The 26,630-nt window shown below is 49.6% G+C and overlaps 1 protein-coding gene across 2 annotated transcripts in view; it reads left to right on the plus strand.

Annotated features, from left to right (window-relative positions):
• Nucleotides 1–16,108: 16,108 nt before the first annotated feature.
• Kcng2 (potassium voltage-gated channel modifier subfamily G member 2) overlaps nt 16,109–26,630 on the plus strand; it is a 66,366-nt gene continuing 55,844 nt past the window's right edge. The window contains exon 1 of one of the 2 annotated variants that reach the window (XM_032886024.1): nt 16,109–16,189. The gene's annotated coding sequence lies outside the window, so the exon portion shown is untranslated. Of the gene's footprint in view, nt 16,190–16,452; nt 16,577–26,630 lie in introns of those variants that run through there. The other variant, XM_032886023.1, reaches the window with a different exon arrangement.

The following is a 26,630-nucleotide window of genomic DNA, read 5'->3' on the forward strand; positions in this document are numbered from 1 at the left end:
GAAAGGGTCATTTGACCCAAAGGGGTCAAGACCCACAGGTTGAGAACCACTGTCCTAAGTACTGGGCTGCTTGGTCTCTGACTTTTTCTCTCCAGAGGTAGCCCCTTCTCCACGGTGCTGCTGTGTGGCTATGTGGAGAGCAGGCAGCAGCAATGACAGCTGAGCTCCTGTGCTGGGAAGAAGCCAGGCCTGCACACCAGGCTCACCCCTCCATGTGGCTGGGGTGGGAGCAGCCTTGTCCTCTGCAGGAGTGTAAGAGGTAGGGCAGTACCTCAGCTGGGGACAAACTCCTGTTCTACCTCGGAGGAAACCAGAGGCCTCTGTGAGTAACAGCAGCTGCTCTGGCCCGGCCGGGTCTGTCTCTGGTGGGGAGGTGCAGTTTCTGGACCCATCTCCCATTGAGAAGACTCTCCCTCGTGTTCCAAGGCCGGGTGTGTGTACTCGTTATATCTGGAAAGACGTCCTCTCCCTGTTGATATCCACACTCTCCCTTCCGCGGAACTGGCTTTTACTCTTGCAGCCCTGGGCTGCTGAATTTCCTTCTAAAATCCAAATCCACACATTTATAACTTGGCTCGAATCCAATCTGACAAGAGCATTTTAAAGCCAGCAGCATTTGATTTTTTTTTCTTTCCTCTCGCTAGCAAATGCTTCTGTAATTGCGGCTGTCTTCTCGGAGCTCCTGCCAGGCACACTGGGGGAGTCTCGGGGGAGCCTTCAATCAAGGTTGTACCTGTTTGGAAAGCTGTGGGGCGTCTTTTTATTTTTGGTCCTAGTAATCTTCGGCTCGTAGGTGTTGAGGGATAAGGAATTTTCCAGCCGCTCCACTGCAAATACAGGACAATTAAGCCGGGTCACAATCCAAGCTTAAGCGCTACCCTCCAGCCACGGGGGCCTTTTCTCTCACGGAACTCTGCCTGTCTAGCCGCACAACTGCTCTTAAAATAAACATTTTCAAAATCCGCATACTGACCTGTTGTTAGCCAAGCCCTTAAGGTCACACAGCCTACTGTTTGGTGGCCAAATTAGTCACAGCAGGCGACACAGGGCCTGGCATGGAGAGGAGGGGGTCTTGATTACCATTTGCTAGAAGAGGAAACAAGAAGGCAGATGACCAACCCTTAGCCAATCTGAACAAAGGCTTTCCTGGTGCTCCCGCTGATGGCGGCTGGACTCTCCATCGAGGAGTTGTTCCTCCTGCCTCTGTCAGCTGTGGGTAGCTCATTGGGTTGTCCAAGCCTCAGCTACTCAGATGCTCAAACTAAATTCATATCCAAGGGACCGCTGTGGTAGCAGTGCCTGTCAGAATCAAGGTACTGAAACTGCCCAGTAGACAACCATCGCTGCTGTTGCTGATTGATTCTTCAAGAGGCATTGTAGGAACAGGCAAGGTCCTGGCTTGTCCAGGATCTGTAGCCATAGGCTGCCTGGGGGCTTATGATCCCAATCAGCAGATCCTCCTGACTGACCATGGTTTACACTCCTCAAAGATGCTGCTGCCTGCCTGCTGAAAGCCTCCCCCTCAGTTCTTCCCATTAGAAAAACCTCTTCAGTGCATTTAACCAGAGCTCAGCCATTATTAATCCATCAACATGTGCTCTTGAGGCTGTGTCCACGGCCCACCAGGCCAGTCCTCATATTAAACCCATTGGTGATGCTGTTTCCTTAAAGAGCCAAAGAGTGGGGCTGGGGATTTAGCTCAGTGGTAGAGCTTTCCTGGTAAGTGCAAGGCCCTGTCTGTCCTCAGCTCTGAAAAAAAAAAAAAGACAAAATAACAAAAAGAGTCAAAGAGCTCCTGCCTTGGGTTTCATGGAAACCATTCTGGTTTTCTTAAACACTGTCGTTGTCATCTTCTTCTTCTTCTTCTTCTTCTTCTTCTTCTTCTTCTTCTTCTTCTTCTTCTTCTTCTTCTTCTTCTTCTTCTTCTTCTTCTTCTTCTTCCTCTTCTTCTCCTCTCCTCCTTCCTCTTCCTCCTCCTCTCCCTCCTCTTCTTCTTCTTCTCCTCCTCCTTCTCTCCTCCTCCTCTTCCTCCTCTTCCCCTCTTCCCCTTCTTCTTCTTCTTCTTCTTCTTCTTCTTCTTCTTCTTCTTCTTCTTCTTCTTCTTCTTCTTCTTCTTCTTCTTTTATTAGATTTTTTATTTACATTTCAAATGTTATCCCCTTTCCTGGTTTCCCATCCATAAACCCCCTAGCACATGCTCCCTCCCCCTTCTTCTATAAGGGTGTCCCCCCACAACCACCCACTCCTTCTCGCCTCCCCACCCTGACATTCCGCTGCATTGGGGGATCCAGCCTTGGCAGGACCAAGGGCTTCTCCTCCCATGGGTGCCCAACAAGGCCATCCTCTGCTACATATGCATCCGGAGCCATGGGTCTGTCCATGTGTACTCTTTGGGTGGTGGCTTAGTCCCTGGGAGCTCTGGTTGGTTGGTATTGTTGTTCTTATGGGGTTGGAAACTCCTTCAGCTCCTTCAATCCTTTCTCTAACTCCTCCAATGGGGACCCCCACTGTGGTCTTCTAAAAGAGTGACTTGTTGCTTGTTCCAGCTGGCTTCCTTTGCCATGATTAAAGAACAACAACAAAACCCAAACAACCAAACAACCAAATGAACAAAAGACAACCGCCCTCAAAAAAACAAAGAAACAAAAACACAACACTCTGACCAAAAGCAACTTGGGGAGTAAAGGGCTTATTTCAGCCACCAGTACAGCTTATCAGGGAAGCCAGGGCAGAAGCTCAAAGCAGAAACCGTGGAGGAAAGTTGCTCACCAGCTTGCACCCACCAGCTCATACTCAGTGAGCTTTCCCATACAGCCAGGACTGCCTAACGAGGAGAGCCCTGCCCACCATGGCCTGGTCCTTACTACAGCGATTAGCAATCAAGAAGCTGCCTCACTTGGGCTGGCGAGATGGTTCAGTGGTTTAAGAGCAGTTGGTGCTCTTGGCCAAGGACCCAGGTTCAGTTCTCAGCACCTGTGTGGCAGTGCACAGCCCATTCCAGGGGTTCTAATCCCTTCTTTTAGACCTTTCAAATAACATGTGTGTGGGCAAACACTCACTTACTAAGCAAAACAAATAAATCTTTAAAAAGAAAATGTCCCGTAGAAATTCTATAGTTTCTCTCTTTTCAAGTGACTCTGGTTTGTATCAAGTTGATAAAAACTAACCAGTACATTGTTGCTATTGTAACAGCAATCAAATACAATGTTATCATCAAAGCACACCTGGAATTAACATTCCTTCGGATGCAAAAACGAAAAAAAAAAAAAAAAAAAAAAGACTTTCCAAGTCAGTGACATGGCTTAATGGGTAAAGTCACCTCTGCCAAGCCCTGAGTTCAAGTCCTCAGGATGCACACTGTGGAGAACCAACTAGCATAACTTCCACAAGCTGTCCTCTGACCTCCACGTATGTGGCATGGCATACATACATGTGTGCACATGCGTGCGTGCACACACACACACACACACACACACACTAAAATTTTTTAATACAATAAAAAAATAATTGCATGTGTGTGCATGCACGTGCGCGCACACACACACACACACACACACACACACACACTAAAATTTTTTAATACAATAAAAAAATAATTGCTTTAGGTCTTTGAGTGGTGACCAAATCATCCACAAAAGTTACTAAGTGGGGAGGCATACAGTCGGGGTACGGGGAAATCCTACAGTCACCCTGAGGACGGTCTCAACCCCACAGAAATAACTAGTCATGTCATACAGGATGACATCGCACGAAACAGCACCAAACATGGAAGCAACGTCACATGAGACAAGACAATATGACACAGGATGCTGTCACAGAGATGGTATCAAATGGTACGGCACCACACACGGTGACATCAGGGGAGGTAGCATCACGTGAGATGACGTCATAACCAATGGTGTCATCTGGCATGACGTGGGTGATGGCACACAAATGTCCATTGTCCAATGCTTTGATTGTAATCTGTCAGATGGTGACAAGAACAGAAGGCAAGTGAGAGGGCCCAGGGGAATCTCAGAAGTCCCCCAGCTCCCCGGACCACTCTATCCTGGCTGTAGACACAATGTACCTGGTGCTCTGGAGCCTGTTGGATGTGCCCCTGTCACTCTGAAGTGACCAGTGGCCGTTGTCACTGTATATCTAAACACAGTGCTCAGGCCTGTAGTTACTCTTAGGTAACCTGCAGGGAAGGAGCAGGATGAGGGAAGCGTAAGGGAGCTCCAGTCAACGGAGGAGCTGGGCCAGGCCTTGTCTCTTCCTTCACATCCTCTTCTTCCTCTTCACTCCCTTACCTCCTGGGTCTGCTCTTGTGTACAGAGAGTACATGGGGTTGTGTGACTGTGGCGTGGACACCCGGCAGTGAGTGTGGGGAGAACATTCACGTCACATGATGAGTGATGTCACATGGTGAGTGATGTCACATGGTGAGTGATGTCACATGGTGAGTGATGTCACGTGATGAGTGAAGAAAGAGAAGATACTCAGGGGAGGCCACAGAGCAAGAGAAAGCTGCCCTGTTGTTTACTCTGCTCCCAACAAGCCTAAGGCGCTGTGCTGTGGGTTTAAGATGGCGTTCTTGATGCTACAGTCAGCACACCTGGCCAAAGCCCTTGTTTTAGGGTACAGGGGTCATAGATAGTGGTGTGGAGCTTGAAAGGTCTAATGTAGTGCCCACACTTCTTTATGTCTGCAAGCATACAGGACAGGTAAGGTCGTGGGAAGAGATGCTGGCTTAGTGTGGAATCATCGAGACCACCTGCCCTCCCAATACCATTTCCAAGTCCAGGCCCTGAAGCTCCTCAGAGAGGAGGTTGGTTCATCAGGGTGAGGTAGAGCTCATGGACCATCCTGTATTCCTATTAGAAGGGCAGACAATGCCAGCCTAATGAGGTAACCCAGGAGGTGCTATCCCTGTCATGATCAGTGGTAACAACATGGTGCATGTACTGACTGGTTTTGTGTGTCAACTTGACACAAGCTGGAGTTATCACAGAGAAAGGAGCCTCCCTTGAGGAAATGCCTCCATGAGACCCAGCTGTAAGGCATTTTCTCAATTAGTGATCAAAGGGGGGGAGGGCCCAGACCATGGTGGTGGTACCATCCCTGGGCTGGTAGTCCTGGGTTCTATAAGAAAGCAAGCTGAACAAGCCAGGGAAAGCAAGCCAGTAAGAAACATCCCTCCATGGCCTCTGCATCAGCTCCTGCTTCCTGCCCTGCTTGAGCTCCAGTCCTGACTTCCTTTGGTGATGAACAGCAATGTGGAAGTGTAATCTGAGTAAACCCTTTCCTCCCCAACTTGCTTCTTGGTCATGATGTTTGTGCAGGAATAGGAACCCTAAGACAGTGGGCTTTCTCCAGGGAGCCTGCCTGGGTGAGGGTGCACAGATTTAGATGAGGCCCAACCGCAGGACCCCAGGCCCTCCCTAAATCACACTGTTGCACTTTCTAAGTGACTGAAAATCCAGGCTGGTGATGGCAGTGGGGGAATGCGTCTGGAGTCAAAGTCAGCTGTCGGGCTCAGGCTCAGACTGAAGCGCGGCCGCACTGTACTGAGGGCCCTCATGCCAGTTCTCAGCAGATGGCTTCTCACATGTGAGAGGGCAGCGGGACGCGTCTGTTGTTACACACTGATGCGGCAAACCTTTAACTGCATCTACTGACTAACCCAGGGGAGGCACCCCTTCTGCCTTCTGAGAGACAAGAAAAACTCTGCCACCGATAGGGCCTAGCCAGGCTGGGTTGTAGCTAGAGGTGGACGGGCTCCACGTTTCCTTTCCAAGAGTGGCAGAGTAAAAACAGTACTTAGTTACTAATTTGGATTTTTTTTCCCCCTCAAATAGGAGTCGGCCGTAATACAGACTGCTTTCAGACAATAAGCTGTGGGGACATGTGCATGTACACAGGCAGGCTGAGATGTACGTTCCTTTTGCTTCTGAGGGATGTAACCATCTGGAAGGATCTACAGGCTTAAGGAGGAGCCCGAGTTGGCTGTGTGGGTTGGTGGGGGATGGAGGAGGGTTGAGACGAGAGAGATATATTCAAAAAGCACAAGGCTATTTAAGCACTTCCCTCATGCCACTACATGACTGCTACGTGAGGGACAGGTCATGGGCCGCACACCGAGTGTCACCTGCACTCCCATAAGCCAGAGAAGCTAAGGGTTGGTATAAACCCCCGACTCAGCAGCATTTATGAAGCAGTCGGTCCATGGCGGCCTCAAATATTAATATTTTGGCTGTCAGTTTATCTCTTCTTCAGGGCTTGAAAATAGATGGGCCCAAAGGCCAGATGACCCAGCTCCGAGTGAGCTGAGCTGGAGAGCAGCCCAAGGCAGTGTAGAAATGGCCCTGGATTGACTCCCTCCGGGCAGGAAGGGAGTTTGGAGAAAGAAACTCACAAGCTCAGAATTGACCTTTCCGGTGAGTTGTCACTTTGCAAACTGGGGCAGAGGTGTGGAGAAGCCGTCACTGGGCCTGATCTTACTCAGCACTTTCTAGATAGGAAGTAAGCCATGGCCTGGGAGATTTCTAGAAAGACACAGAACTGATGGGTAAGGGTGACTGAAGAGAGGTCAGTGCCTCGAAAAGAAGGAGGCAGGAAGCTGGAAAGCCTCTCGTGTGGAAAGCTGTAGCAACAGAGAGAGCTGACTGGGGGAGGGGAGGAGAATGGAAGACCAACTGTATATCTAGGGGTTTGCCCCTGGGCCCACCTGTGACATCACTCAGAGTGAAGGCACCCAAGAGGCCCCTTGCGGTTGGTTCCCTCCTTCAGATCACTTGGGCCTGCAGGTTTCAAGACAAGAGGAAGTCCACCCTGGAAGAGAGGGTCAAAGAACAATCCATCCTGAAGGGCATTTCTCCAGTCCCACTTGTCACTTGTCTAGGAGACTTTCTCGCCTCTAGGAAGAGCAGTTCCTCAAAGGCAGAACCCCCGACAGAGCACCAACTGCTGTGTGAAGTTAAGGGAAGCTCTGGAACAAGCATAGTTCTTTTACAATAAGGGAAATCTACTCGACAGCTTCCACAGCTACACGAGCAGGCGCTCCTGGGATGTTGGCAGGTCACATGAAACACAGGATGCCCAAAGATAAACTTTGGCCCGGTACCCCGAGTCACAGCGATTAAGCTACAGTAAAGTGTCTGTGGAGGACAGACAGACAGATACACACTCATGCTGTGCCCCTGTTCACTCTTGCCTGATGAGAAGAAGGCTTTCTCTGAGACATGTTGGTTGAAATTGAAACTCTATTCCACTGGAGACGGCCGTTTCTTCAGGAACGCGCCTGCTTCCTCCCCATTATCCAGCCTCGATTCTGACAGATCCAGGACTGGGTTGCGCTCTGGACTCGCAACGCGAGAGAAGGGGGAAGTCTCGGGGCGGGTAATCCGCAGCCTCACAGTCGATTAGACTGCTGGCGGATATATCCTTAGAAAAATTGCTAACGGAAGTGGAACTATTTAGCTCCGAGCAGGGAGAAGGCAGGCTGCAGTCATTACCCCGGAGCTCTTCACGGCTCTATTTTTAGCTCCTGCAATCCCCGTATTGCAGGTTGGGGAATTTGAGGACTATTAGGGCCGTCACTGGCTTGCACAGTTAGGGCCGGTCCACAGGCCTGGGAAGGGGACCGAAGGTCCTCGCCTGCCTCTGGTCGCTTCTTAGCCCGTTTTCTCCCGTGGTCATCGTCAGGATCATGTTTCCCTTCGTCGTAATGAACAGTCAGGCCTGCGAGCACCGGCACAAAGGAGGGCTTTGCCTATTTCTTTCTCCCAATTATATTTGAGAGGATTCTAAGCTTTCCTCACCTGCGAAAGGAGAGCGGGGCCAAGTAGTTGCTAACACTAATTTAAGTGACATCGAATCTCTGCTCAGCTTTAGTGCGCAGTGTATAAATATAGTTTTACTCTAATGGAGAATTCGGAAAAGGGACGTTGCACAGTGGAGAGCCCCCTCAAAGATCATCAGGGCAGAAGACACCTCTGGCAGTAGCTCCTCCCGGATGGCCCTTCCAATGGAGGCCGAGAGCCAGGTGTACTCATCACTGGAATTCAGCAGTGCTGTGCCGACCTGGGCTGTGCTCACTGGTTCCACAAGAGCCTCAGTCCCAGGCAGACCCTACTTCCTCAGAAACCTGAAGCACGTGGTTCTGCTGAGCCAACCCATTTCCCCCAACATCTCAGTATCCCCCATGCTTCTGGACAGAGCATTTGAGTCCCAGTCAGAGCCTCCCCAAGAGTCCTGCCAGAACGTTTACTTGAATAGAGTTATTACAACACAGCTCAGAGTCACTGGGGGGTGGGGGGCATGGGAGCATTGACAGCTGAGTTGGGACAAAGGAGAAGGAAGGCCAGCGTGGCTGAGACTCTAGTTTACCGTCACCCCTGCATGTTGGCGATGGAGGTCTCTGCACACGTCACGTGGGTTTGAAAGTGTTTGTTCATTTCAAGTAAGAGTCCAGCCGACACACTCCTCTGATATGTGCTGTTAGTGAAAGGCAAGATGTTGCAATGAAACATGAAACCACAGTTAAAACCTCAGGGGGCAGACCAGAGGGTTTCAGAAAGCCTGGTGTTGGTTTAACGTGGTCCTTTTCCTTTTTAAAATTAGTGTAAGTAAGTCTTATAAATTAGGGGGGAGGAGTTCTTTCTGTTTTTATTGTTTTTTTAATAGTCATTCAGTTGCTCCATAGTTAAGAATAGTACTTTAAATTCTTAGTATTTTACTAAATTATAAGATATCTGTTAGGAAACATTACTGAGGCCTCCATGCATTGGGGTCCACTCTGCCTATCAGAAGAGAACACCACAGGATACCCCACAAAAGTCAGCTGCGGGGTGGGTTCAGGACTGTCTGCAGAAATGGGGTGACCAGAGGATGGCAGGATCCTTCCATCGTTGGACAAGTGGACTTCTCACTTTGCATGACTACAGGCGTCACCAAAGTTCCTTGTAGAAAATATGAGAGACACAGAGACGCCAAAGGGAAACAGAGTCACTTGAATCCTGAAGGGTCCCCCAAAGCACAGATTCCTGCCCTGTGTTCTTATCCACATGGGGTGGCCCAGTGCTACCAAGTACTTCTAGAGTCCCTCGGGTACCCAGCACCCTCGCTGGACAATTGCACAAAGTTCGGAATCACGGAGCAAGAGAGTGAAGTTCAAGAGTCTTGTAGTTCCCAGAGATGGTGAAGTGAGACAGTAGGGGAGGTGTCTCATCAACTTACTAACAGCTGCACCTGTCCCATCCCGACTCGAGGTCTACTCTCCCATGCGGTAGACCTCAGGCCACATAGTTTGGCACATGCCTTTCGCCACAGTGTCACACATTATGCCAGTGCTATAAGACTTTCTTTGGATTTTGCTGTTAATGTTTGCTTTGGGGTCCTTTTGAGACCAGGTCTCACGTAGCCCAGGCTGCCCCCTTGAACTGGTTATGTAGCTGACGGTGACCTTAAACTCGTGATCTCCATTTCCACATCCCAAGCACCGAAATCATACGTGTGCACTGCTGTGTCCAACTTCTGGGAATACTTTTAGTGGGTGCCTATGTCTGAGTATCCTGTGGTTATCACATAATCTACCAAATTAATCTACTGTATTGGTTCCGATGGTTCTGATCTCTCAGCATTGTGAAAGCAGCTCTGATATACAGTCTCAGATGTAAACGTTGTTGAAGACTTCAGGAGCCAGATGAGGAAGTTGGGAAGTTATCCCAACAGCATCCCAGCAGCAGGCTGGGAATTTTGGGGCAAGTCTGGGGCAGTCCCTCCTCGCCCCTACAGCCCTGTGGCCAGAGCAGCCATTAATGCCCAGCTGTCTGCACCTCTCTTGTTTCTGCCTAATCTTCTCCACGCCCCTTCTGCACCCCAGCCTTACTGCAGGAAGGACTGGCCTTTCTTACAGTTCTGCAGGTTCATTAACTCCCACAGGAAGGTGACCATCTCTCTCACTGGCAGGAAACCCCTGCTGGTAGCTGTTCACTCATGGAGAATGGTTATGTTCTAATTGGGTTCTGGGGGTGAGAAGGCTGTGCTCTCACAGTCCAGGCTCTCTTCAGGTGCCGGGTCTTTGTTCTGTGACTGAGCCCAGGAGGAAAAAAAAATTAAAGATCATTTTAAGGGAGGAGCAGAAGCCTACAGGCACTGTGTTCTCTCTCTCTCTCTCTCTCTCTCTCTCTCTCTCTCTCTCTCTCTCTGTCTGTCTTTCTATCTCTATCTCTGTCTCTGTCTCTCTCCATTTCTCTCTCTCTCTGTGTGTCTTTCTATCTCTGTCTCTGTCTCTGTTTCTGTCTCTCTGTCTCTGTCTCTGTCTCTGTCTCTGTCTCTGTCTCTCTCTCTCTCTCTCTCTGGCTTCCTTTTTAACTGTCCACTGAATTTGACTTTTCACAAGGTTGAATACCCAAAATGTTCTCTTCTTTGACAGTTCTCTAGCCACAAGCCTCTCAATAACAATAACTGTTTGAAACATCTGTGTCCAGAACATCTGACTTGGGGCGGGGGCGGCTGGCATTCCTTGATGTGACAGGTGAGCAGGTAAATTTAATAGACTGAAGACAGACAATGATCTATCCCCAAATGCAGAGTGGGGTTCCATTACGTGCAGGGCAGGAGACTGTCTTTGGAATGTCTCTATTTCCGTGGGATGTGGAGAAAGCAGATGTCCATCACCAGGAACCTCATTCACTTACCAGTCAGCACGAGGCAAAGCAAATACTTCAACGTGACTCTGCCGAGCTGAGACTGCTTCTAAGCACTGGGAGTTCTGAATGCTAACCAGTCAGCATTGCAGTACTGACAGTGAAGAGTCCCGTGTTCCACCAGAGAGCAATGCGGCTCTGGAGAAGAAACTCCAGATGCTTGCTGGGCACAATTTTGAATAGCAAAAGCTGTGTTGTGACGATGGCGAGATGGCTCAGTGGTTAAGAGCATTTGTTGCTCTTGTAGAGAGAGGTCCTGGGTTCAGTTCTCAGAACCTACCAGATAACTCAGAACCATCCATAACTCCAGTTCCAGGGGATCTGACCCCTTCTTCTCTCCTCCGTGGGCACCAGGCACACATGTGGCGAACATCTGTACAAGCAGGCACACACTCATATACAAAAACTTAAGCTGTATTGTGAATGTTATGTGATTCCTTCCCTAGACCTTAATCATGTAAGTTCACAAGCTTAACACCATATAGCAATCCTGCCTGGCTTCAGCCACATACATAGCTGCACACTGCAGGGGGATAGGGAAGGACCCTGTCACAGATGAAGCAGGTGACTCTTTCCTTGTCCCCTGGATAAGAAGATTCAAGGTGAGAAACCCCTCCCTTGCAAAAGCTAAGTGAAAAACTAGCCGCGTATCCCAGGGAAGAAGAAAGAGAGGACCTCTCTGCAGAAGCGGTACACGGGGGGACTCTCCTCTCTGCAGAAGGACTCTCATGCAAGTAGGCAGACAGGATTTCAGTTTCCACAGATTTCAGGAGCACATGGCTTTCCTCAGTGAGACCGCATACTGCTTCTGCGTGCAGGCACATGCACAAATGACAGAGGGAGCTCTGCCTTGCAAAGTCCATGCTCGGGGATGGGAAGACAAGCTGAAGGGATGAGTTTGGTTGTCTCCCGTTGGAGCCCAGACGAGGTAAGGACACAGAGGGAGGATAAACGTGGAGGTGGTGTGGAGTCCAGGCTATAGGATTCAAAGTAGTGAACAAAGGTGGGAACTTGAGAAAGCTCAAAGAGAGAACAAATTCCCTGGGATGAAGAACGTTTGATCCATCAAAAGCTGCATGGCGGAGAGAAGAAGGAACGGGTGTGGCTGGCAGACGAGCGCTCCGATGGGAGAGGAGCGGGTCTGCGAGCATTCAGAGCAATTGTGTAACAGAGGGAAGGTGTGGAAAGCTGCAAGCAGTTGACAGAAAGAAAAACCGGAGACCAGAACAACAGATGATCACACACATCCACGGAGCACAGGGAAAGACTGGCAGGCTGTGGGAATGTTGAAGCTCACAGAGGACTCTGCTCTGCATTCACGGAAGCAAGGCCAGTGGCAGAGGGGGCTCAGGCTTTAGAAGCAGAGCTGTGTCATCCAGAACCATGGGGACTCCAGAGAAAGGCAGACTTAGAAAAGAACACAAGTGCCCTACGTGGACAATTGGCCAAGAGCAGGTTGCATACATGGCCCAAGGGAACAAGCTCTTTTAGGCTCCCCAAGCACTGATCCAGAAAGAGACACGATGAACAGAAAGGACCAGAAGTACCCAGAGTGGGAGAAGGGTCCAGAGTTCCTTTATGGTCGGCAGGCATAGAAAACCTTAGAGGTGGCTATGAACCTGGTAAGAGCCACGGAACTGCCCACTGCAAAGTGCACAGTGTCTAATTGGATCTCATTGGAACTGTTAATAGCAACATAACGAAGTAGATCATCTTCCTTTGAAAAGCAGCCAAGAAGTGAAAAGTATAGTTAAATGTCTAGGAGAAAAACCACCGATTTAGAAAAACGCCAGCAACGAAAGAAACTTGATATGCGCTCATGTTAGATAAAAATGGAGTCCCAAGCCTGAAGAATCCTGAGCAGATGGAACCAGGCAGGCCTCTGAAGTGACCCAGCATACTTGGTTTGCAAACACCAGGAACACTTGGCTGTGACTCGCAAATGCCTGTGTTAAAGAGAAACAGAGCCTAAGCTCTGGCAGTCATGTTACGTAACAAGTGCTTTCCAGCAGAGAGAGACGCTGTCTATGCAGTTCCACCATCATGACCAATCAGACTTCTGTTGTTTGCTACACTGTATTGATTGGTCTTGTAACAGCCTCCCTTGGTTCCTGAGGCAACTTCCGGGTTGCAGTTCCCTGGTATGCTAATCTTTATGGGCTCACTGTTTCTACAAGTTTATTGTGCCTCTATTTACTTTATGACATGCAACTTACAACAGTATCCACTCATCTCCTCACTGAGGCAAACCACTTAACTTACAAGCACTCACCACAGGCTCTGTGCAAAGGATCAATGATGTAAAAATAAAATATGCCCCTGCCCCACAGGCCAGTGTTTGCAAAGACGGAGAGGCAAACGTGCTCATAATTTCCTATTTCTTCAAAGAAATCAATTTTCAATTTCAGATCCAGGCACCATTTACTTCTGTAATTATCTGCTAGCAATACACCAGTTGGATTTTGGTAATATGTTAACGTAGTCATGAAAGGGACCCAAATATGTCTGTGAAGGTAAAGATCTTTGAGAGTGGAATGTTGGAGAGAATACCGTGTCAATTAATAAGGCCTGGTACAAGTCACAGACTGGAATTCTGTTTAAGTAACTCTTAACTTTCCTGTGGGAGAGTGGAAACGCCAGGGGCGTGTGCTGCCTGTTTGGTGGTGAAACCAGCATATGTTATAATATTATTCTTTATATTAATGAACCAAAAGTATTCTTTACGTAAAAATGACCAGGATGTTTTGATGTCAAAATTGGTGCCAAAATGTTAACAGTGGTGAAGTTTGGATGACGGAGCTGCAGGAAGTTTGCTATGTTCCCTTTTGTGCTTTTTTTCACAAGTTGAATTTTTCTATAATTATCTTCTCTAGACAGAAACCATTCTGAAACATTACTCCTTCATAAAACCGTGGCTATCCCAAAGCACAAACCTCACCCAAACATCAACTTCATATCATTTAGGAAAACCAAAGCAAATTTGCAGCATAAGCCCATGTTAGCAGATTCACCACCACCTCCCATCAACTTCCCAGGGCTACCCAGCCAACAGTGTCCTGTGTCCTCCCTAATCACTTTCTATGGAGCTGCCCAAGATACCATGGGTCCTGGGGCAGGAAGCTGGACTGGTAACCACGTCTACTGAATCCTACGTCTCAAGATCCCTCAGGTGTAGCAACACCCCTGAAACATTGTTGCAATACATGTAACTTTTATTTCGGTGTTTTTGTAACCTTTAATGGTTTTTCTCAGTTGCCAGCCGGCCTGGCATTCCCATTAACTCATTAGCTTAGCAAAGGGAACAACACCGAACTCTCACCATTGCTCTCAGTCTACACGCAAGGACACTCAGAGAGAGGTAAAGGATACGAGGACTCCTATGCAACCGGGGCTTACTTGCACTGATCTCCAAAGCACAGATGGGAGCGGTGGACACTGAGGGTGAAATGACATTAGGGTGTCTTTCCTGTTCTGTTTTGGTATGTGCGTGACACTGGTAGCAGACTGACTCACCAGTTTAAGTGTGCCACCAATTAGATTTCAGTTTCAAAGGACAGGAAGTCAATGTCCTTCTAAAACACATAGGAAATGCTGGATGGCTAGAATAGCCAAGTGGGGACCAGCATTGGCGCTAGTGTGACGCCTCGGCCCACAGATGATGGTTCTTGTCAGAAACACTGACATCACTGTGGTGCAGTGCTGTGTTACAGCACGTGTGTGTGTGTGTGTGTGTGTGTGTGTGTGTGTGTGCGCGTGCACGCTTTTAAAGACAAGACCCATACTAAGGATGAGCCACCCAACCAGTCAAGTTTCTATCTGTCCAAGGAGATAAGGAAACAGAGTAAATCTAAGGTTCTATGGCATCTGACAGGCTCACCAAAAGGGGAAATAAAAATGAATGAGGTAAAGTTTAATAGGAACAAACTGTAATGTATATTTCAAAGAAGAATAATAGCAAATAATAATAATAATAATAATAATAATAATAATAATAATAATAATAATACCACTCTGAAGTTTTCATTGGCTCAGGGAAACTAATTCCAACGACTGACCAGATGAGATGTAAAGACTTGGAGATTGGAGCCAGGGCTGTCTGCAAATCTTCTGAACAGCAGGATAATGAGTGCTTTGGCAGAATACACACAGGTACAGTCTGCAAAAGGGAGAGAGGGAGACAGGCTAGTTCCTCTGTGTGATCACTGTAGTCCAGGGACTTGGCACAAAGTGAGGGTCTAAAAGGGGTGGCTAGGGTGCAGCTGGACCTGGCCATTTCCTCCCAAGAAGAACAGTACAGGGCCAGACAATAAGAGGCCCAGGACTCACCTGGATCCCTCTGTAGCTGTGGAAACAGAGCAGCTGGGCACTTCTCAATCTTCTTATCAATGCATCAGAGGCATTGCCAGTGGCCTCCGCCTCTGTAGCTGAGTATCCAGAGGGCTGGCCAGGAGCATCTGCCCCCAGAGACAGATTGTGTTGACAAACAGAACTGTCTCAAAGGGCACAGATCCCAGGATCCCAGAAGCAGTCATTTCCTGTGGAAGGGACATGGTGGCCTGGGTTCTGTTGTTACAGTGCCTGGGCTCCCGGGCTCTAAATCCAACGAATGGTTTCCAAGGAGAAAACAGCCTAATCCAGGCCTAATCCAGGACAGAAGCTGGAAAGGGACATTACCATCTCCATGCAAACAGCGACACAGTGGCCACAAGAGGCATCTGGCCACCTGATCTATAAAAGGCCCGTTATAGGAAAAATCACAGACCTTCTGCTTGGTTTGGGTCTCCAGACTGCACAGTTGGGACTTGTCCATAGACTGGAAACCTACATCTCATCCTTCTGATGTCTCTGGAGTTTGTTAGGAAGAACTTGTTTCCTTTCCTGGAGCGTGGCACTGGAGTGGTCAGTCCACGCCTCTCATAGGGCATGGGGTCTGAATGAATGACTTCCTTACTTGGCATGAGCCTGTGCAGGTACGTGTGCGTGTGCACACCAGGGTGTCTCATTATGTGTGTGCACTGTTGTTAGCTCTCGTGTGTGGGGGGGGCAGAGGGGGACAAGTACTTATGCATAAACCATGTGTGTGTGCCTATGTGATTGTATGAGTACCCTCAGGTATATATGAGTGGTGAATGTGAGTTCTAGTGAGCATGTGAGTTCATGTGTGTGCACCTGTGTAGCTACGCGTGCCTTTTTGAGTGCGGTTGAATGTGCGTGTAGAAGCCCATGTGTTTGAGTGCCTGGGTGTGGAAGTCACGCCCTTGTCCTTCCACGGTCCTACACAGTGCCCAAAGCCACAGTGGGGGGCCTCTCCCTGGGACCCGCTGGGCACGAGGGGGCGCCGCGCTACCGTAACCCGGACGCGCTGGCCAGGGCGGCCTGGGGGCGGCTCACGGGGCGGTGCCGGACTCTGAGCAGTGGGCTCTGGGGACGCTGCGCTCCACCCGGAGGAGAGCCACGGCAGGGCACGCGGAGCAAGCAGCCGGGAGCCCGGGCAGGAGGTAAAGTTGAATTTACATTGCGTGACCCAAGTCTGTTCCGAGAGTCCCTGGGACCGCTCGGGGACAGGGGTGTAGCTGCGAAAGAGGTCTGTGCAGCGGGGCCGGGGTCCGAGCGGAGAGTAGACACCTGTCCGCGGGCGGCCACCGGCGGGAACGCAGCTCAGTTCGGGTGGCTGGCCGCGCTGCGGGCGCCGTAGCCCACGGAGGGGCGCTCGAGGGGTCGGGCTGGGCTGGGGCAAGCGGAGTGGGGCCGCCCGCGCTCCCCGCGCTGGAAGCCGGAGGATTGGGCTTGGCCGCGTGCTGCGCTTTCATGGAGCTTCTGGCGGCTGCGGGAGGCTGGGTCTTGCTGCCGTCCCGTCTGGCCGCGTCGGTTCTACCGGAGCCCGGGTAAGAAGGAGAGAGAAGGGCGAAGGAGGTTCGCAGCCGGCGGCGGGGCCCAGGGTCCCCGGAAGGCGGCCAGGGCTCTCGCGGACCGGACCGGACGCGACCGGGCTTGAAGGCTGTGCGCACCGGCTTCGGCGGACAGGTGACTGGGGGGGAGTCCGCGGCTCTGGTTCCCTTTCTGGTTGCACCACCCTTTACACGCGCAGTCGCGCGTTCACGCGCTTTGCACGCGCGGGTGTCCTACCACCTTGCCTCTGTAACCTCTCAGGGTTGCGGGTGTGAATTGGGTGTGGGTCCTGGCTCCCGCGTTCGAATTCTGCGAACTCTCTGTCCTCTCCGGCTCGGACAGCAACGTCTGGTCCGGACAGTGGCGCCCGGAGTGAGGAGTGCTGTTTGCTGAGGGGGTCTGAGACTGGACTGGCTGGCGTGTGCGCGGACGGTGAGCTGCTTCCTATGCGCCCGAGGATGATCGTCCAACCTCGCGATTCTTGGGGGGATCCCACTTACGTTTGCCATCGAATGCTTATGTAGTTTGGAAGCCCCTCCATTCCAAGACTTCTGACCCTTGAAGCACTGCCCTGAGAAAGCACTGGGCTCATGTGCTGTCCTCGGGGACCCTTTTGGTCAAGTCCAAATTCTCCTGTTCCTGGACCAGGGAGATTAGGATTCAGTCTTCTACTTCTTGGTCCCTGGAGGTCCCAGAACTCCTCCCCACAGTCTCTGCTCTCTTTTGTCCCCTCCTTTGCCCTTGGCTAAAAAAGGTTAGGACAGCATTTGGAGCAATGGCATGCTGTGAATAATGAATTTTCATCCAGTCTGGAACTCTTGAGAGTGACTAAGTAGTGGATCACATTGTGGCCCTGCCCTTGGGTCAGTTAAGTAAACCCACCAGAGCAGGAACTTGCCTTCAGCAGTAGCTTTCATTTCTCCCAGTGTCAGGAGGGATTCACAAGGCCCAGAGGCAATGGCTGTCTTTCCTCTCTGTCCCTCTCTCCAGGAGGACCTTCCCTCTTGGGCTAGGACTTTCACTGGGCTCTGGCTGCCTTCTGTAGCTCTCAGCGGATTGTTCTGCTCTCTTACGCTATGAATCCTGGGGGCGTTGTGGTGCATGCAGAAGTGAAACCCACTTGCCTGGAGGTCCCTGCTCTGTACCACACACGCAGAGACACCAGGCACATGCAGTGCTGTCCAAAGAATGCTGTGGTTTCTGGGTCTCTTTTGGGGAGACTGATGACAGTTTTCCAAGGCCAGTTGATAGATTCCCTCTGAGTCGTTCTCCTGCCTTGAGATTGCCATCATTAAAAACAAAACAAGCAAAGAGAAGTTGGGTGTCTGTGGAGGCAATGGAAGAGAGGGGAGTGAGTTCCAGGCTGACATGGATTGGAACTGTGTGGTTTTCTTTTCCCGGTGCCTAGCAGAGCCCTGCGTGGGCCAGATGCTCAGAAGGTGTGTGCCGGTTGATTAATTGTTTGAGTTATAATTAAGAGCTTCTACCTAGTGTATGGCTGGGGGCAGCATTATCATAATTACAGGTGTGTGTGCCGTAATTAGTAGGTCCTGTAAAACACAGAGGTTGGTAGGAAATGATAAAACGCTGGGGTTTACCCTGGCAAGCGCAGGACCTCAGCGTCTCTGAGTTGGAGGGGGAAGGGTTGAGGCAGATGAGGCTTGGGGTCCTCTTCACCCCTAGTTCTGGGCTTGTTTTCTGAAAGAAGTTTGTCTCACCAGGTCCCCAGAGGGCAGGATGAGCCCAGGGCTGTCTGGAGTGGGAGGTGCTGTTGGCTCAGAAACTCTATGTGGATGTGTGGGGGCAGACTCGGGGCCGGGGGAGCAGATGTGTGGCACTGAGTGTGTGGGTGGCTGAAGGTGACCAGATCTGAATGATGAGGTTGGTCTCTGGTTCAGAATGGCCCTTTGGGTCTGAAGCTCAGTGCCCACGGATGATGAAGAATGGGAGCATTCTGAGATAACGCCATCCGGGGACATTGTCCCCACTGCGAGAGTGGGAGTATCTGCCGAAATAGAGACTGCCTTCAGTTGGCCCCTGCACCCATATCATGAGAAGAGCAACCATGTTGCTACGGTCTGCTTCACTGAAGGCTCCACGGTGTCTGACAGGCGCTAAGGCTTGCAGCACCCCCACCCCAGAGAGGCTGAGTCAGAACTGCCTTTGACAGGATCTCATCTTCATCTTCCCGAGCTTGAGGTGCTTGGGATCCCTTTTCTGTTGCAAAGAAACATCATGAGTCTCTCAAGCAACTTTCTTCATATATATATATATATATATATATATATATATATATAATGTGTGTGTGTGTGTGTAATTTAAAAAAACTTTTATTTATATGAGTACACTGTAGCTGTCAGACACACCAGAAGAGGGCACTGGATCCCATTACAGATGGTTGTGAGCCACCATGTGGTTGCTGGGAATTGAACTCAGGACCTCTGGAAGAACAGTCAGTGCCCTTAATAGCTGAGCCATCTCTCCAGCACCCATCAACTTTCTTAAGCAGAACTTCAAAAGTTCCTTTTCCCAGAGAGGCTTAGTCAGGCTAGGGAGGGACCACGTTTTTCACCCTCCAGGAAGCACCTGCAGGCCCTAGAATCTCTGAGTTGAGGGACTTAGGCTGTGGCAGACATGATGAGGTTTGGGGTCACCTTTCCCCCCTTTCTAAATAACTCAGCACGTAAGAGAAAGCTTAGGAAGACACCTGTGAAGCGGCCATCTATCATCTAGCCCAGAGTGACATTCCTCTGCGGATACAGGTTCTGCAAACCTGGGTCTTGGCGTCCACAGATGTGGGGCAGTCTGCAGTATTGATGTAGACCTCCGTCCCAGAATCACGTGGCTGCCCCAGATGACGTCCCTGCACTCTGGCTTTGGAGCGATTTGTTCATGAGTAAAACACAAACCACATCCCTTTAGAAATACCCGTTTTAATTTGATGGCGAGTTTAGAAAAAGACTAATGGAAATGTCTATGTGTGCAGAAACCCTTTGTGTCACTTCCTTCCGCTAAGCAAGGGATTCTGTAGAGTAACGGACACACCAGCAAAGGTTCCAGTGACTCTTGGGCCTTGGGCACAGCTCCCTCTCTATTACTGTCCCTGACACACCTCTTAGGTTAGCGTTTTCTCTGCTCCCACCGAGGTAGCTCCCCAAGACCTGGGCTCCAGGGAGGAATGCAGGATTCAGGCCATGGCCAGGGAAACTCAGTGATTTTCACCAATATTCTTTTTTTTTTTTTTACATTTTTAATTTATATTTCAAAGGTTAATCCCTTTCCCGGTTTCCTGTCCATAAGCTCCTATCCCATCCCCCCTCCCCTTCTTTTATAAGGGTGTTCCCCCTCCTCAACCACCCCTCCTTCCCGCCTCCCCACCCTGACATTCCCCTACATTGTAGGATCCAGCCTTGGCAGGACCAAGAGCGTCTCCTTCCATTGGTGCCCAACAAGGCCACCCTCTGCTACATATGCAGCTGGAGCCATGGGTCTGTCCATGTGTACTCTCTGGGTAGTCTCACCAATGTTCTTAACTGTAGACATTTAAATGATGGTGCTTAAATCTTAGCCTAGACCTGAGTGGTGCCTTGAAATCAAAGGCTAGAATTCAGAGGCTCCACTAGGCCTCCAAACCGTCTGGCTGTTGTGAATACGGGGGCAGTTCTAACTAAATTCCATCTCTAAGAGGCAGATTTATTTTTGTCAAGGTTTGGCTGTGGTGGGAAGGGCTGTGGGATCCACTTGTGCCTGACTCTTGGCTCCGCTCTCCCTGTGACTTCCCAACTCCGGGAACTTCCTCCATCGGGTGGGCCTGTTCAGTTTCTGTGTCTCCTGGGTTGTCACGCGCTGTTCCACCTCCCAAGGAAGAGGTATCTGAGGGGCCTCCAGATGTCCTGACATCCTTACATACAAACCACTTGGCCATTACATCTCAGGCCTTGCCCTTGAGGACTCACTACCTCAGGGTGGTGAAGGTGAGGCCTGGCAATGTGGATTCTAAATAGGGGTCCTAAGTGAGTCTCCGTGCGTGTGTGTGTGTGTGTGTGTGTGTGTGTGTGTGTGTGTGTGTGTGTGTGTGTGTGTTACAAGCGGGTTTCTTGTTGAGGGGGATGTGAAGGCCAGAGGGTAGCATCGAGTATCTTCCTCTGTTGTGCTCTTTGCTTTTGGGGGTGGGAGGTGCAAAGTCCTGGGGTTTGTCTGTCTGTAGCCTTCCTCCAGCCAGTGTGAAGGCTACAGGTGCACCCCTTGATTTTGCATGGGAGCTGGGGATCCAAACTCAGGTCTTCATGCTTGCACACTGAATACTTTACCCACCGAGCCCCCTCTTCAGCGTCCTGGTGCTTTCCAGAAAAGTGCTGGCAGAATTCATCCTTGCTAGGAGGGAGCTGGGGAACACTGGCTACTTCTTCCTCAGAGCGTTAATTTAGTGACAGAGCTGCATTGTGCCCTGTCTCATGGGAGCCGCCTTTAGACTGCGTTGTGGCTCTCTTCAGGCTGACACAGTGGCCAGACATACACATCTCTCCTGGCAAATTAATAAGGAGGAAAACATGTCCCCGAGTTCCTTCGCAGCGCAGGGAAGTCAGTTTTCAACAATGTGCCTTGGCCCAGAGCTAGAACAACAAGATTAATTAAGTGGAATGTTTCTACCATTTTCTTCCCTGACATCCTCCCATACCCAGAATCTGTGCAGGGCCGCAGGGTACCAGCGGGGACGCACCCCCTCCTCTATGACTGTGTGAATGTGAGTAAAGTCTTAAACTTCTGCCCTCAAACTCAGACTCTCAGACTGGAGAGGTCTTAGGGGTTAGAAACCTACCCAAGTACAGAGGTCTCCTGCCCAGGTTGGTCCCAGGGTTAGCTTTTTGCACACTCAACACTTGGAAATCACATGTGTCTCTCTGCACACCCTCATACTAAGAGGTTATCAAATCCTGAGGTTGGGATGTTTATCTACAGAAGAAAAACCATGATATTAAGGGGCATCCAGATCCCACATCTTCTGAGTGAACCCCAGCCCTTTCTTCCTGACTCAGGTCCTTGTGACTACTTAATTATTTCAAAGAGTGAAACAGCAAGTGGGCTCACCTAGTCCAGAATTTAACTGGCTACATAGTTGCTGTGTTTCTGGAAGCTTCCTTCCGTGAAAGCTTTACACTTTCCATCCATAAGATTCCGCCGGGATTTAATGGGGCCCTGATCTCACATGGGAAGATGTTCTGTCTATCTGAGGGTTTCTGTCTAGTTTTGTTAGCATATAATAAGTGTACTAATGGGTTTATTATGACAGTTACCTGCATGTGTAATGCGCCTTAGTCATACTCACAGCTCCCAATTACCCCTTCTTGTATCTCCTCATCGGGTCCCTGTCGTCTTCCTAAATAGTCCTCTTTGTCTTTCCATGTCTTCTTTGTTTTAATCTATCCAAACGGAGGGTTTTTTTTTTTTTAAAGAAAAGGAAGAGGAGGAAAGGAGGAGGAGGGAGAGGAGGAGGGAGGAGGAGGGAGGAGGAAAGGAGGAGGAGGGAGGAGAAGGGGGGAACTTAGAAATAGCCAAAGATAAAAGACAGAGCAAAGGGCTGGAGAGATGGCTCAGTGGTTAAGAGCACTGACTGTTCTTCCAGAGGTCCTGAGTTCAATTCCCAGCAACCACATGGTGGCTCACAGCCATCTGTCATGGGATCCGATACCCTCTTCTGGTGACAGGGTACTTGCACACATAAAATAAATCTTCTTTTAAAAAACAAGGTGGAACAAAAAAGACAGTGGGACACCTTTAAAGGGATATTTGAAAATGAGAGAGGCCTGGCATAGGAGAGGGCAGGAAGATCAGGAGCTCAGGCCACCCTTGGCTAAGTAGTGAGCCAAAGGCCAGTCTGGAACACGTGAAACCTCAAAACAAAAGAAGGAAGAAAAATAGACTCGGAGAAAGATGTTTAGTTACAGGGACCTATGTAACGATGCCAGAACTATGAACACACATATTATTTTATTACTTGTTCCTAGAAAGAAATGGTAGCAGAAAGGCACCTAGGTAATGCCTACAGACCTCAAAGCCAGTTGACAGACACAAGCGTGCAGAAGCAAGAAGAACAGAAAGGCAACAGCTAAACATAAACGATTATTAAAATAATATTATTAACGACGCCTTAAAATAATATTATTAATTCTTTGAGAATTTCATACAGTGTAATTTGATGATATTCGCCTCCCTACTCTTCCTCCTAACTCCTCCCAGATCTACCCCACTCCTCTATTCTCCCAAACTTGGTGTTCTCTCTCTCTCTCTCTCTCTCTCTCTCTCTCTCTCTCTCTCTCCATTTTTAATAACCTAGTCACTCTAATTCGTGTTGCTCATATACCCCTGCAGTTTGGTCAACCTGCTAAGAAGCATACACTAAAGAAAACTACCCATCTCCTCTCAAAATCATCAGCTGTCAGTACCTAAGCCAGGAGCTCATGAACCCCATCCCACTCCATGCTACAATGTTGATTGCCCTGGTCTTGCACAGGCAGCCACAGCAGCTGGGCACATGAGTTCAGTGGTCCTGTCACGTCAGAAGACACTGTTCGTCCCACCATCCCTGACCGCTGGCTCTTAGAGTCTTTCAGCCCCCTCTTCCACAGTCCCTGAGCCTAGAGGAGGAGGTGTGAGATAAGTGTCCCATTTGTAGCTGAACGCTCCACAGACACTTCTCTGGACTTTGACCAGTAAGTGCCTGTCTCTGTTAACCGCCTTCAGCTTCAGAAAGAAACTTCTCTGAGGAGCTATGAGATCTGTGCTAATAGATGGGTAGAGATAAATGAATATACAGGACCCTTTGATATGTTGTTGATTTAGCAGAATAATAGTAGCTGGTTCACCCCTGAAGCCTGTGAGATACTCAACTGTAGGTTCTTGACCAGATTGTAATGCCAGGCCCGTGTTCCTCTTGGCCTTAGATCCAATCAGAAGGCGGTTGGTTACCCTCATGACATTTGTGCCGCTGTTGTTCTGTTACCCACGGTCATAAACCATGACTGCAGGTCACACAGTTCACAGACTACTGAGGACTTTCCTCCACATCCTACTCAAGCTAGGCAACAGGAAACAGGCTTCTAGGTTAGTACAACCGGATTTCTCCACGTCTTTTGACCATTGTATGTAATGTCTTCAGCGATATTGTGAAAACAGCTGTCCTTCTCAAAGCAATCTATAGATTGAATTTCCATCAAAAATTCAAATGCCATTCTTCACGGAAATTTTTTTAAAATTGTAAAATTCATATGGAAGCACAAATGACTCCGGATAGCAAACAAACAAACAAACAAACAAAAAACAATAAAACAAACAATAAACAGTCCGATACAATAAGAATACAGCTGAAGGTGTCACTACACCCAATTCCAAGCTATACTACAAAACCATAAATAAAAACGCTACGCTACTAGCACACGATAGACACAATGAACAATGGGACGCAGCTAAGGACTCATTAGAATTCGTGGTTGCTCGAGTTTTGACAAGGATGACCGACACACCCATTGAACAAAAGACAGCGTCTGTACCAAATGGTGTTGGGGAAACTGAGTAACTACATGTAGAGTGCAAATCGGCGAGGCTGTGGATACCAGGCTTGCAGTCCCTCAGAAAACTATCAGCAGGTCTACCTTATGACCCAACTATAACTCTCACGGGCAGGCTGCCTGGCTTGCATTTAAAAAGCAGTTAATATATTCTGCCACATCGGCAGGAAGGCCACAACTGATGTAGAAGAGCCCTCAACAAAACCCAACGTCTAATCAGAATGAACGTTCTCATAAATCTCTCAGCTTGAGAGGAGATGGGGGGAAAGGGAGAGAGGGGGACAGAGAGGGAGGGAGAGGGAAGGAGGGAGAGGAGAGAGAGACAGAGAGAGAGAGAGAGAGAGAGAGAGGGAGAGAGAGAGAGAGAGAGGGAGAGAGAGAGGGGGAAGGAGAGAGGGAGAGAGGGAGGGGGAGGGAGGGAGAGGGAGAGAGGGGGACAGAGAGGGCAGACAGAGAGGGAAAGAGAGGGAGGGTAGGGAGGGAGAGGGAGAGAGGGGGACAGAGAGGGAGGGAGAGGGAAGGAGGGAGAGGAGAAAGAGACAGAGAGACAGAGAGGGAAAGAGGGAGGGAGAGAGAGACAGAGAGGCAGAAAGGCAGAGAGGCAGAGAGGGGGGGAGAGAGAGGAGAGGGAGAGAGAGAGAAGCAGAGGGAGAGGGAGAGAGAGAGAGAGAGACAGAGAGGCAGAGGCAGAGAGAGAGAGACAGAGAGGGAAAGAGAGGAAGGGAGAGGAGAGAGAGGGGACAGAGAGGGAAAGAGAGGGAGGGGGAAGGAGGGAGGGAGGGAGAGAGAGAGAGAGAGAGGACACGAAGGGCTCAGAGTGAGGACTGAAGGCTCTCTTTAGGATTAAGAAGGTCAGGATGCCCCTCTCACTCCTCCCACTACTGCTCCTCAGTAAAGAACAGTGGGAGAAATGACAGATATGCAGGTAATAGAGGAGGAGGAGGAGGAGGAGGAGGAGGAGGAGGAGGAGGAGGAGGAGGAGGAGGAGGAGGAGGAGGAGGAGGAGGCAATCTCTGTTTACAAATAACATGATTGCTCCAAGAAACATACATCCCAGCAAACGTGGCCCCCCAAATTCCCAGACCTGGTGAGTGAGTTCAGCAAGACTTTCGCATGTGTAGTCAAAAGAGAACTCACACTTGTGTATGGAAACCTTGATCTTTAACACCAAACGTGCAGTGCTTGTCTGGCGTGCAGTTCAGGCTTCAGCAAGAGGGAAGGGGAGGAGCTGTGTGGAAGGCCGTTTACAACCAACCATTCTACACAAAGCTAAACAGGGGGTCCACACGACACAGAACTCCCACAGTCTCAGTGCTGCAAGTTAGAAATGTTGCTTGAGGATATCGGGGGCCTGGGGGTGTAAGGCAGGGATATTGGACATGCGTACAGCCCTGGGTCCAATCCTCAACACCCCAGAAAAAGGGCAGGAAAATAAAAAGTTAGACCATGCTCATGGAAAGAAGATCACAGTACATGTATTGCCTCTCAGACTGATGGGTAGGTTAAACACAACTTGTGGGAATGTCCCCATAGGGTTTTCTAAAGGAAATACAGACATAATATAAGTAGGTATATCATGCTTATTCTGAAGTCCACAGGGAATTACAGGCTCTAAAACACCCCCCCAAAAAAAGCACCCCAAAGGGAGAACCCTGTCTAGAGCCATTCCAGCTGTATTCACACTTACTCTGTAGCCACCATTGTCTCCATAGTGGTATCGATCATGTCCTGGAAGGACTCGTGGATCAACGGAACAGGAGATTGTGGTCTATAAAAGAGAAAGGTGAGGCAGACTGTGGAGAGAAATGGCGCACGCTGGTGCCCCTGTCACCCCCTAACGGTAAAAGATATTCTATGGCTTTGCAGGAAGTGACCCTTGTGAGACCTGGCTGGAGGGTGCTGGGGCCTCTCCATGACAGGTGTGGGGAATCTCAACCTGCAGAGAGTGAGGTGTCCACACACCACACACGGGTGTAGTAAAAAGTCCTGCACAGATAGAATTACCTCAGAAGCAGAGTCCAGCAGAGAAGGGGCTGGACTTTGAAGGGAAGACCATGGCCACACATTCGCTGCTCTGCAAAGGCTAGGCAGGGAGGGTTCTACAGAGATGTCAGGTCGGCTCTTTCTCCTTCAGAGGAGCTCAGACCCGAGGCCCAAAGGCTGCTGTGGACATGGGTCCCCTGCGCGTCAGACCCCATCTGTGGGTGATGTGATGACCCCTTCCCACCTCTCCTTTCCCGCCCTCCGAGGATCCTCCTGGGGCAGCTCACTTCATCCCTGGTTCTCCGTTTTCATCTCCTGGAGATTATTAATTAAAATTCTTTCAGAATCAATTTTCCGAGCAAAATTGGTGTGGGAATGAGGCATTTATATAACTCCCTCACACTGTTTCTCTTCCAGAAATGGGTAATGGGCTCGTTTCAAATTGAATTAATAGATAATTAACACATGTGCAGACACAGGCAGGAGAGCAGTGTGTCATTTT

The sequence above is a fragment of the Rattus rattus genome, chromosome 15 (assembly GCF_011064425.1).
Source record: "Rattus rattus isolate New Zealand chromosome 15, Rrattus_CSIRO_v1, whole genome shotgun sequence".
Taxonomy (NCBI): domain Eukaryota; kingdom Metazoa; phylum Chordata; class Mammalia; order Rodentia; family Muridae; genus Rattus; species Rattus rattus.